Source organism: Tenrec ecaudatus, chromosome 6 (assembly GCF_050624435.1).
Source record: "Tenrec ecaudatus isolate mTenEca1 chromosome 6, mTenEca1.hap1, whole genome shotgun sequence".
NCBI classification, from domain to species: domain Eukaryota; kingdom Metazoa; phylum Chordata; class Mammalia; order Afrosoricida; family Tenrecidae; genus Tenrec; species Tenrec ecaudatus.
In genome coordinates this window covers 23,830,166-23,842,671 of record NC_134535.1, presented here as the reverse complement: position 1 = coordinate 23,842,671, position 12,506 = coordinate 23,830,166, and the positions used below count along the sequence as shown (strand labels likewise).

Below are 12,506 nucleotides of genomic sequence, written 5' to 3'. Positions count from 1 at the left end.
TCGGGAGTATGCGACTCAGGAACATTCATACACTAAGTGGTGAAACCCAAATTCCAACTCAAATCGACTTGCTGCCAAGCCCAAGGGCCTCACAGAGCCCAGGACACTGATTGTATGACTTTGTAAGACTCCTTTAAGCAATCCACGTCTCCATTTACCAATTTGTATAATGGGTTAATATCATCTGCCTTGTAAGCATGCTTTGAGGATTCTGTGAAGTTATCCATGAAGAGTAGGAAGCCAGCCACAAATAATAGATCCTAAATTTGGTTACCGTCCTTCGAACAACCCCCCCCCCCCCTCAGGTCTTACATGGCTAGTGAACAAACAGCACTGTCCCAATCAGTTACCTCCCACAGCCTCGGAACTGTAGCCTGATGACAATACCAGTATAAAAGTGAAATCAGAAGAACCAATTCTGTTTTCTTATAGAATAAATCTTGGATGAAGACAGAATGAACTTGTGTTAGTCTGGGTAGACTAGAGAAACAAATCCATGGACACACATATGTGTATAAGAAAGAGATTTATATACAAGACAATTGAACATTGAGAAAATATCCCAGCCCAGTCCAGATCAAGTCTATAAGTTCAATATTAGCCCATATGTCCAATACCAATCTATAAAGTCCTTTTCAGACTCATGAAACACATGCAATGACTCTGAATCTAGAAGATCACAAGCCAGTGTGTAGGAAGTCCTTGGATTCAGTGGCATTGGAAACATCTCAGCGCTGCCAGGGGTCTCTGCATCAGGGGGGATCCATGTGTCTTGTCAGCTGCTATGTCTCCCAGGGAGTGTAAGAGAGAGAAGTGTCTCCCGCCTCCAATGAGGAAGTACTGGATTTTCCAGAATTCTCATGAGAAGGCCATGCCCACACAGAGGTCTTATTGGCTATCTCCAGATTGACAGGTTAGACACCACCCCTACACACTTAATCCTCAAATTGACACCAGATTAGGTGACTACCACAGAGCTCAATTTCCACTTTTCACATGACTCTGGTAGCTTGGAGGAAACACCATGAATCAAATGTTAGATTTGTGTTTGCAAATCAGCTAAACCTCTCTACTTGCCACGTCAGTTTGGGTTTGCTCACACGTTTACTGACTGGCTCTAGAAGTAAAATAGAGGGCAAAAGTTCCTGAGTTGGCTGTACATGGCGTGCTATAGTGAAACTTCAATCCAACCCAAATTTTCATAAAAATGAGCAGATAAAGAAGACACAGCAAAACAACAGGGATGATCTATATATCTATATCTATCTATATCTATATCTGTATCTGCTTTCATCTTTCTCTCTTGCCTTGTGGGGGGGCTTGGAGTGGATGGGTCTTCTTCAATGATGCACAGGCTGCATGGAAGAAAACCTGTGAACTATTGATCTGGAAGGTCGTGATTGACTCAGCCTGACATATTTTCCATCTCAATTCCTAGGATGCATACTTTTTAAAAAGCCTTACTTGGTGATGGCGTCATGCTTCAGGATGGGGTTTTGAAAGTCAGAATCGCCATGTACATTTTGACTTCCCCAGGGGTGGGGTGGGTTCAGACCCATGGTAATGGCCTGCTACCAAACTAGTTTGGCCATTGGTCACTGGGGTGAACTCCTTGCGACTGCCTTGCTGCTCAAAGTGCCAGCCGTTCATGGCACCTTTGAGGACGTAAATGATTTCCTGATGCTTGGCTCAGCAGCTTCCCTGGAGCTGGAGGCTTCCTCTGTAAGGCTGGTTTGTTGTCATTCTTAGGGTAGTTGGAGGTAGTGACTCAAGGAGAGTTCGCTTGTGGTCTCTCTGGGAAGGGGCTAGGGTTTTTACTTGGTTGAGGGGCTGAAGAGGAATTCAGCAGCTGTCCCCAGTAGAAAGCTCGGGGGCGCTTTCTCTTGCTCTTAGAGGTCCGGTGCAGAAGAGGTCACAGAACTTCTGCTGGCCAGCCAGCCCCTGGCAGGCCAAGACAAGGCTGGTCCCCTGAGCTCTGTAAACAATGCTTTTGTTTTTGCTTTTTAAAAATTTTTCCTGGGACTCAAACTTAGCAGAAAGACACAAATGAGGTTGCCTGGTTCTTTGTCAAACACAAAGGACCTCAGTCGACTTCCTGCTCAGTGGCTATTTCAAAAGGCCAGAGGAGTCAGCCAGAAAAGAACAGTTGATATGATTGGACTTTTCTCTCAGGATGAGGGTGATGGAGGGTACTTGGTCTAGGGTGCAGTAACTACCTCTAAAGGGCAACACAGATAATGGGTGCTCTTTGCTGGAGTGATACATCTCTTAATGGGCCATACTTGGGACACTTGCTTGTTGATTATAGGAGAGCAATGTGGTGGTTGGGTGTGGGATGGTGGGGATTGTTCCCCAAACTTGGCTCACTCAGAAACAACTGATTTCAAAATGCTTTCTAATGGGTGGAGATGAAGAGGGGTGGATGTTTGGATTTTAGGACCTGTTTAGCCCTTCCATTTAAACATCTCCCCCTCGATCCTTCTTTTTATACCTGACAGGTCTTGGAGCGCCTTGTCTGCTACTTTAGGGCGGCACCAACCTTCGCCTTCAGATGGCTGAGAATCTATCCAGGACTAGCCCCCATTCTCTTGTAACTAGCAACAGTTATGAAGCCCACAAGGTTTGTCCCTTTTGGGAAACAGAGTAATCAACAGTATAGCAAATATTAATAATGATAATAATAATAGCACATGCCTGGCTTCTGATTGTTACTTCTCTTAGGTAAGCTCAGCATTTGTCTTGGCTTGGTCGATGAGATAGTTGTGCTTTTGAGTTCATACATTGATAGATTTAGGAATGGAGAATTGGCACTTTTCTGGAAAACACCATAAAGGAAGTTCCTCTTAAGTTCATATCTGTCTTTTATATGTTGCTTTTTAAAGAGTGGTTTGCAGACATGGATTCTGGCCTTTACAGTACTATTTCTAGCTACTAAAATGCTAGAGAGATGGTTTTCTTTGTCTATTCATAACATCTACAGTGGATTCTCATGATGCCTACAATTGACTCATTGTATTTCATTGAGAACGTATGAATACAACAAGTATTTACTTATTGCCTTCTAAGGCTTAATTTATCTTTTGAAGTGTCCTATAGGCACAATTTCTGGTCCTACATCAAGATATTTAAAACAAAATCAACAACAACAACAACAACAAAAATCTCACCAAGCGTGAGGCCACAATAGAATATCCAAGGTTTGTCCTTTAACTTCAAATATTTAAATGGCTTCTTTTTTCAGAACTAAAATAAAGCTATTTGGGGGCTATTACGGGCTAATGCTGGAACCGTGATGCAATACGGTTTTCTAGAAAGGCAACAAGACAATCTGCTCCTGTATCAGTTTTAAGAAAACAGGTATTTTTATGACCGCCACATCAAAGCTATTGTCTTTATGATATGTTTTCCATGAGCTGTGACCATTTGTCCCATACTAGCCTTTAAACATTCCTTGTCATCTCTTCGGCCTTTGGGCTAAGATCAAGTGTAATAAAAATTCCTTATCAGGCACTATGTGATTCCATTCCAGTGGGAAAAGTCAGACCAAGAAGGCGGATAGAATACGAATATTGACTTGCTACAAGAAAAACATTTCTAACACTGATTTCAAAAGAATGAAAAAATGGGACTGATTTCCTTGAAAGTTGAAGGACTCTCCATGAGTGCAAATGGCTAAGTAGGGGCCCCTCGGCTCACCACTTGAGACCTCACGTGCAGATTTCTATATCAAACAGAGTAATGACAGTGAAGGCCTCTTCTAAATCTAAGATTTTAGGAAATGTGACGAAATGGATGTAAAAACTTATCTGGGTCAAATATTCAGTGCGGTTGGAAACCAGTGTCTTTAAATACTTTCTAGCTGACCCGTTGTCCTCAAGTCTATTCTAACTCAGGGTGGCCCATGCGTGTGGGGGTGGGTAGGAATGTGCTCCACCGGTCGTCAATGACTGATTGTTCAGGAACTTATGGAGCTTTCTCTTGGGCTCTTCTGGGTCGACTTGAAGCATCAATCTTTTGGTTAGTAGCTGAACATGTTAATTGTTGGCTCGATCGAGGCGTTCCATAGCTTAGAAGAGGACTATTCCCTTTTACCTATCATTTGCACTCTCAAAGGTGCTCACAATATGGTTTTGCTATGCTTCCTAGATGTAACAACACATGGTAAATGGCTGAGATAGTTCCTGCAATAATAGACATACAAGAGTTCTGCCATGTTGACATTAAGAAGCACCCATCTACCTGCTCCACCATTTCTTGCTGACAAAATCATGGCATTGAAAATGTATATATTTACATATATGCGGATAAATGAAAACGATTGCTTCTAAGGTCCCATTCCATACGTGCATACATTTATTCCAAGTAAAACACTTTTAAATATGTCTCTATGATCATTTTTCAAGTCAATATTGACTCATGGGGACCGCAGTGAAGAATTTTGACTCACAGTGATTCCATGAAGAATGAGGCTTCATAGGATTTTCAAAAGCTAACTTTTCAGAAATAAATCTCCAGACCTTTCTCCCAAAGGTGCCCTGGTGTAGTGGTTATGTATTGGGCTGCGATCCACATGGTTGGCAGTACAAAACCAACAGATTCTCCATGGAATTTCTATTCCTGTGAACAGTTAGAGTCTCAGAAACCCACCGGGAGTGACTATGAGTCGACGTTGACTCCATGGTAGTGAGACCGAGAGTGTAAGTCAACCACCTGAAACAGCAAGCAAGGTGACAAACTAGGCAGGAAGACTACACAACCCCATTACAACAGAGACAAGAGTGATCTAAGGCAAGAGATACAGATCCTGGAACACTGAGTTTCAGAAAATACGACAGAGATATGGATTAAATGCTCACTGGAACAAAAATCTGAACAAAAGCAGCGAGAGAAGAGACAGAAAGGTGAATTATCTGCTAGTCTGACAGAGGGTGACCATCTTGAACTTTGAACAGATATACATCCTTCTTTGACTTTTTTGTTGTTGTTGCCATGTTGATATGTTGTAAACCAAGGAGCACAGAATTCTGGGTGGGGAGGGGAGGATGAACGTATCCAAACCCAGTTCCATCATGTTGATTCAGACACACAGCAACCCTATGTAGGATTCCTGAGACTGTAAAGTTTTACAGGAGCAAATGGCTTCATCTTTCTCCTACAGAGTGGTTCATGGATTTGAACTGCTAATCTTGCAGTGGCAGCCCAATGCCTAACTCACAATGCCACCAGGGAAGAGCTAGAAAGACACACGTAGTCTCAAGTGTGTAGTCCTAGATTGAGGATATATCAAGAAACAATAGCTTCACATTTTGATAATTTTATTCAATTAAGTTGTCGATGATTGTGTAGTAATATCTTTTGACTGACCCTCATATATGTTGTCAATAGTTTTACTCCAGAGATCTATATCATGAAAGTTAAAGATTTCTCAGCAGAGAAATTGGCTACCACCTCACTGAGTCCTTGATTTTCCTACCAGCAGACATAATGTTTAGTCACAACCCATTGCTGTTTCTTGAGAGTTGGCCAACAGACAGAATTCCAATGGTTAAACAGCTGGCTCCTATAATAACAGCACTTCCCTTTAAATAATGCATGGTCAGTGGAGTAATTCAATAATCTTCAGGGCAAACTTGCTAGTTACAAGGGTTTTGGGGCAGAATTGTGGCATCATCAAAACCACACCAATTAGCTGACGCTCACATTTTGTCATGGAGGCAGGAACTTGCTTCCCTCCATCTGTGAAGGGGAACGTGCAGTGCTGATATTTCACTGGGCTCATCAATTCCAGGGCAAAAGCCTGGGGCTGTGTGTCATTGGTAAAATGGTGCCACCCTCCTAGGCACTCTGTAAACTTGCATTTCTTCAGGTTTGGGGGAATGTCGTTGGGACCTGCATTGGGCTGCAATGTCCTTTGAAGCGTCTCTTCTTACCTACTGAGACAGATTTATTTTACCTATATCATTTCTATCATTGGTATGAGGAAAAATTAACTTAAATAATATGTCTTTAAGTAGTACATAATGAACATCTCCCCGCCCATACCACCACCACCACCAAATAGGGTCGCAGCCAGTGTCAAGACAAGCCCTTGTTATTCTTTGGGTTCTGAGAATAAAACTATTTTCTAAAATTTGCCAGCAGGAGGAAGTTCTAAAATGGAGAGTTTTTTGAAAGCAGGCAAAAAGAAGTCAGACAATTCTGGTGGGATTTCCTGGACTATTTCTAGACAGATCTCAATTATGATGGTCTGATGGATGACACAAATGGGATTAGATAGTAAGAAAGTAATTTGCATTTAATTTTGATTAACTGAGGACTGGTTATATCATTAAATATTGTAGTTGAAAATCTATAGAAGCCAAGAAATAATATTTCTTAGACTATTTATCTCAAACATCTGGACATGATGACAACTTAGAGTCAGTTGGCATGGTTAGGATAATGCTGCTCTGTTTTACTGAACAAAAATTCATTCACCTGACAAATTTTTCTGTGCAATGCTAACTAGTAGGAAACTTGGGTAAACTGCGAATAATCTTAAAATTCTCTCCATTTTAGTGCATTAGTTATGATTTTCATTTGTGGAAAAGGAAGACTCATGTCTCAACATTGCCTCCAAATTCGATGACCTTCTATGACAAAACTGAACATTTTTTGTGGCTTTTTCATATAAGGAAAATTATTACAATTAGATTACTAGCCAGACCTGAATGGACAACGACGGAGACTTCATGAGTTCAGAGGGTTAGCATTCAACTAAATGTTTTTTGGTGAATAAGGATTTTGCCATTTAATGCTTTCTCTATAAAATCACACTTGAATTAAAATAGCTATTGGGATGCATACAGTCTTGTGTTTAGTAAAGATATGGAAAGAAACTGTTATGACTAAAAATTGGCAACATATTACACATTTGGAACAATGTGGTATGTAAGACATCAAAAGCACATTGGTGTTAGGATTAAATGAATTATTAACCTCAAAGTTGTCAGATATTTGAAATTAAAATAATTTTAAGATATTTTTCTAACATACATGCAATCTGCCTGATGTGTTGCTAGAGGACCCAGTTGGTTTCTGCTTCTCTAGGAGAGAACCTGCCAGAGAGAGAACCATTCCAAGGGGAATTGACCTTTGGCATCGTTAAAAATGAACACTGAGAAATTGTTTTCTTTTCTGTGAACAGAATATCATATTTTTTCTCTGAAAACCTATCAAATGTAGGCATCGATTTCACTTTGGGCCTGTGTTAATTTTTAATTGTGTTTGCTGGTCCCACTACTTCTCATTTGGATGAGGTCATCTTTTCTAGGAATCATGGCCCTGTTTGACCTGCTACCACCCCCACCACTCAGCAACTTTTTCTCAGCTACTAATTCCTATAACCCAAGGGACCAAGGTCTTCCTGTTACCCAATCAGGTCAATGATTGTGTATTTCTGTGTCAAAAAAAAGGAAAAAAAGAGTCCCAGCTCTATAGGGCTGCTGCTTTCACCAGACCCTTCCCGCTGTTGAAAGCCCCGACTCAAAGGCAGGTATGAAAAGGATATTATTCAGACCATCTGTTTCCAAGGTCAAAGAGTTAAAACATGAGGCCTGGGAATAGGCAGAAGTAGATTCAGAGGGAAAAAACATTGCTGTTTTAGGACTTATTGATGAAATGGACCGACAGACAGAGGGGGACGCAACATGACGTATTGCTTCAGCCGGATACAATGCCCTGAGGGGGAGCATCTTGCCAGGACAGCACAATCTACTAGCTTAGGTCTGATTCCAGGGCTTGGAAGAGATGGATGTAGCCAACAAAATTATACTTTGGCAAGAGAAATGCTTTGCTAGATAGAACTGTCACCCTGAGGGAATGCCTTGGTTTATCATCGTGTAAGGTAAAAGATAATCAAATGCCAGGAGGTAATTTTCATGTTTGAATTATGTCAGCCAGGCCTGCTATATAGGTTAGCTACCAGTTCCTAGTTACAGAGTCTCTCTGATTTAGACCATGTTACAGGACATGAACATGATCTGTCTGTGACCTCTCTCCTCTAGGCAATGGAGGCAACAGGTAGAGTGGTTAAAAGCACAGGTTTGGTAGACAGGCAGACCCGGATTCTGCCACTTATTCACTGTGTACTTTGGGCAAGGACCAAACCTTCTAAACCTCAGATCCTTCTAAGTAAAATGGAGATCCTTGGAATGCCTGTCAGGATTGCTGTAAAGACCGATGGAGAATGTATGTGGAGTGTTTTTACATGATGAGGAGGGCACGGTCAACGTGAAACAAATGTGAAGTATTACTGTGGCGACATCACTATAGATATAGGGAACTGTCACTAAACCCATGATTACTCTGCTTGGTGCGGTAACTATTATGAAGGATCCCTGGTGGCACAGTGGTGCAAGCTCTTGGATGTGAAATGAAACATCAGTGGTCAGGGCACCCATTGGAGATGTAGCCATCTACTCCTGTGAAGATTTATAGCCTTGGAAACTGTAAGGGGCCGTCTTACTCTTTCCTATAGGGTCCCTTTGGGTTGGAATCTGCTGGACAACAAGTGTCATCATTGGAGCCCCAGCGTGATGCGAACGGGTCATGGGCTCAGGTACTAACCAAATGGTTGGAAGTTTGAACCTACCTAAAAGGGCCTCAGAACAACCAGCCATTGAAAACTCCATGGAGCATCATCCTACTTTGACACACAAGAGGCCACCATGAAGGGGGGCGGGGGTGGGATTTGCCACAGCAACTGGTTGAGTTTAATATAATTATTACTATCATGGAGTTGAGTTGGCCAACCCAATTAGCTGGGCAAGTGTCCTCTTCTTCCTTCGTAGTTCCAAAATGCACTCGAGTTAGTTAGTTTATTGTGCCAACCTGGACAATAAACATTTGCGGTTAATTGAAGGGCAGAGAGATAAATGGCTCGGTGAGCCCCACCTTTCTAGTTTTCGTGTCTCTTGCTTTCTGATGGTTGGACCAGGGTGCAGCTGCCTTAGCCAGTTCCCTGCTTCAGCTGGCAAGGCTCACTTCCTGCAAGATATGCCCAAGGAAAAGCCACATGGACCTACCCCGATGCAGCCCTGGGTGCTGGAGCAGCCATGTGGAAACTCCTACCAGCCATGTGGAGATCCCTGAGATGCTTACACATTCACTGACTCGGCTTTCCTCCTGCAGTTGGCATCATTGCGTGCATTTTGTGAGATGGAGGAGGACTTTGTGGATTGGTGTTGGACATATGGGTTAATGTTAGACTTGCACTGGGTTGGGATATTTTCTTGATTTGCACTTACCCTTTATATAAAACTCTCTCTTATACACGAGTTTCCGTGGATTTGTTTCTCTAAAGTACCCAGACTAACACAGCACCCCTCTGTAAGTTTGGTTCAAGATGATGATGTTTTTCAACACAGGACCATGCTCTATTTAAATAAAGGAACACCTGTCCCCCTTGAGGAAAAAGAACCTTATGTGGCATAGGCTGGCACAAAAGAGTTTGAAGCCAGGCCAGGGTATATGCTTTAGGAGAATGGATATTATAGACAATCCAACAAGTCAAAGTCATATGGAATTATCTTTACTCATTTTTACTTTTGATCCCTCCACTAGCTAAAAAGATGGCTTTAAAGGTCTTAAGATCCATCCACTTATCTCAGAGCAGGGCTGCAAGGCATAGGGCGGGTGAGAGAGACTCAGACTCAATGGGATATTGCTGAGTCATAAAGAGAAAGGAGGTCCTCGTGCCTGCTACAACACGGATGAAGCTTGAAAGCACCACGCTGAATGAAATAAGTCCATTACACATAGAGTATGATCTCACTTTCATGTACTATCTAGAATAGGCCAGTGCATAGGGATCCACATTTACCAGTGGTTTCCAGCAGCTGGGAGAGAGAAAGGAGAAAGGGCAGGGAAGTCACTGCTGGGTGATGGAAAAAACTAGAAATGGGTAATGATGGTTGGACAACCTAATAAGCAATGTCACTGAATTGTCCATGAAAAAGTTGAAATGGCAAATGTGTGCTTTTCTTCTGTGTGTGTATGTATCACAAGCCATGAAAACGAGAGATGGAACTAGACGGTCTGAGTGGATTCCCAATCATTTTCAATCAGCATATGCATTTCTCGCTTTTCTCTTTCTGCCATGCCCCACTTAGCACATATTTTTCACCTCTCTCTTCACTTGTATCTTTTCTCTTCTTCCATTATCTCTCACCATTTGTCCTTTCTTGCTATTGGCAGTCACTGGCACTTATCACACTCACTGGTGAGCGTTGGGACAAAAGTTTGAGTCTTGCCGAGTTCCTGGTAGGCTAAGTATCAGAGTTTAGTTCCCTGCCTGCAATGATGGCACACTATGGCTCCTTCTTCTGCCAACCATGCTTTGGGAATCTGTGGCCACCAAGTATACAGTGTCAGCAGGCGCACTGAATCACTACTCCATCTTGGACTCACGCCCGAACGAGCTTCAAGCCGACACCGAGAGAGTCAGAAGGGATGTTGAGGAATGGTGTTTGTGGTCCTCAGTTATCTCATTTCCTTGAGAAAGACTGTGATGAAAATTGTAAGCCGAGTCTGGCTCCAACCTGGAGATTGTAGCCGTGCCACCAACATGATCTCCTCCACTTCCACAGCGATTGTTAAATTGACTTTCTCAGATGTGGGAAGAGAGGCCCTGTAGTCAAAACACCGGGCATTCATGAAGAGAGGAGTAAATGCCCCGCTTCCCAGTGCCCCTGAAAGATGAATCAGCCAAAGGAGCATTCAAATGTGTTCTCTTTATTTTTAGTTTCACTCTGAAGTCTATCGTTTCTCTTTTCTTTGCACTTGGCACCTGCCCTGCATTCTCAGGGGCCCCGCTCCCAGTCAGTCTCCTCACTCAAGCCTCTGTTTTTCTCTTGGGGCACATCTGGAGATTTTCCCAAGGGTGGGTGTGACATGCTCAGCATGGTAGGTGAAGAGGTGAGGGGTGCCAGGGCTGTCTGGCTCTTCTGAAGGGCGAGCACTGGGAGGTAGAGGCCCCGTAAGGTGAGGTCTCCGGGCCTGCATCAGGGAGGGAACTGTTGGAAGGCAGCCCTGCAGCAACAGACACTGCCCTTGGCAGGCTCACAGAAAAGGAAGCAGCCAGAGTCAGCGACAGATTGAACGCAGGGAGGAGAGGAGGGTAGGAGGGAGGAGATGGGTCGGGCAATGCATGATAGTAATAAGCGCATGGTGAACTTGGATGCACGCCGAGTTGTGCGTGATGGCCTTTTCATGCCCATGGGTTCACTCTGTAGCTCTTGGCTTGGAGGATCTTGGGATTGTTTTCTATGGCCCCTCACACAGTGCCATGCAGAGGGGGCATGAAAAGAAGGCAATACTGGCAGCTCCCAGGTGATAAATGGACTCCATTCCTAAATTTATTTCTAAGTCTGATTTTGTATGTAAGGATGGTGCGTTGCAAAAGCCAGCTAGCAACAGTTACCAAAATAAACAAATTATCTAGATATATACCTTTCTATGCATTAAAATATACACGATTTCATAATACATTAAAATATTGTGAAACTAATAGCACAAGAATAATAGTTTTCAAGAGTGTTGCGAAATAGCCCCCATTTGCAATTGCAAACTGTTGGCTATCCCTCCAATTTTTACGATATTTGTAATGCAGGCGCTGTTTGCATATAGTATACTGAATACAGAAAACAACACTGGATGCTAGCTAGCCCTCACCCTTTGAAATTCCATTTTCTCAGGTAGCCGTCAACACCCCTTCTCACCACTTGCCTCTAATGATCCTTTGGAAAGACTATGCCCTCAGTCCTCCATGATGATGTGCGTGGGGTACACTGGTGCTGCGCTTGCTACAGTAAGAGAGAAAACCACGACATGAAGTTCGGTGTGAGAACAATGGGTCCCTTCTCTTTGGGGATTTAATTTCAGATAAAATAAGATGTCTGGCCCATCTTATGCTACTCTTGCTAGAGGCGCACCCCCACTGTGGAGGAGGGCTGGAGAGGCTGGGAGACTTGGGAGTGTACCCCAAGGCGTGAGGGCCAGTCTCCACTGCTACAGGAGTTAGGACACCGGGAGACAGGGGGAGTCAAATGACCCTTTCACTGGCGTCACCCGATTCTTAACAGTAGCAAAATGACAGTGATGAAGTAGCAACGCAGATAATGTTGTGGTTGTTGGGGTGGGGGGGTCACCACCGCCTGAGGACCTGCATGAAAGGGTCGTGGCATGAGGAAGGTTGAGAACCGCTGCTCTAGAGTATTTTGGTGAACCTGTTGACGCAGGAGGGAAGGACCACGCTCCTTTGAAAGCCAGGACCCTAACGACGACAAGCAGGGAAGATGGCACTTAGAACTAACGGCGAGTTGGTGAGAAGAGTCTTTCTTGAAACTTGTAGACAGGGCCCTTTCCCGCTACTCTTCACGAAGAGGCCCAAATGTCTGTCTGTCCTAGAAAAATAACAGCGGCTGCCGAGTTGATTCTGCCTCCTGACAAACGCACGTGTGTCCAAG

General features: G+C 43.4%; 1 protein-coding gene across 2 annotated transcripts in view; it reads right to left on the bottom strand.

Moving 5' to 3' along the window:
- IGF1 (insulin like growth factor 1) overlaps positions 1–12,506 on the bottom strand; it is a 79,854-nt gene that overhangs the window by 20,486 nt on the left and 46,862 nt on the right. The window lies entirely within an intron of this gene.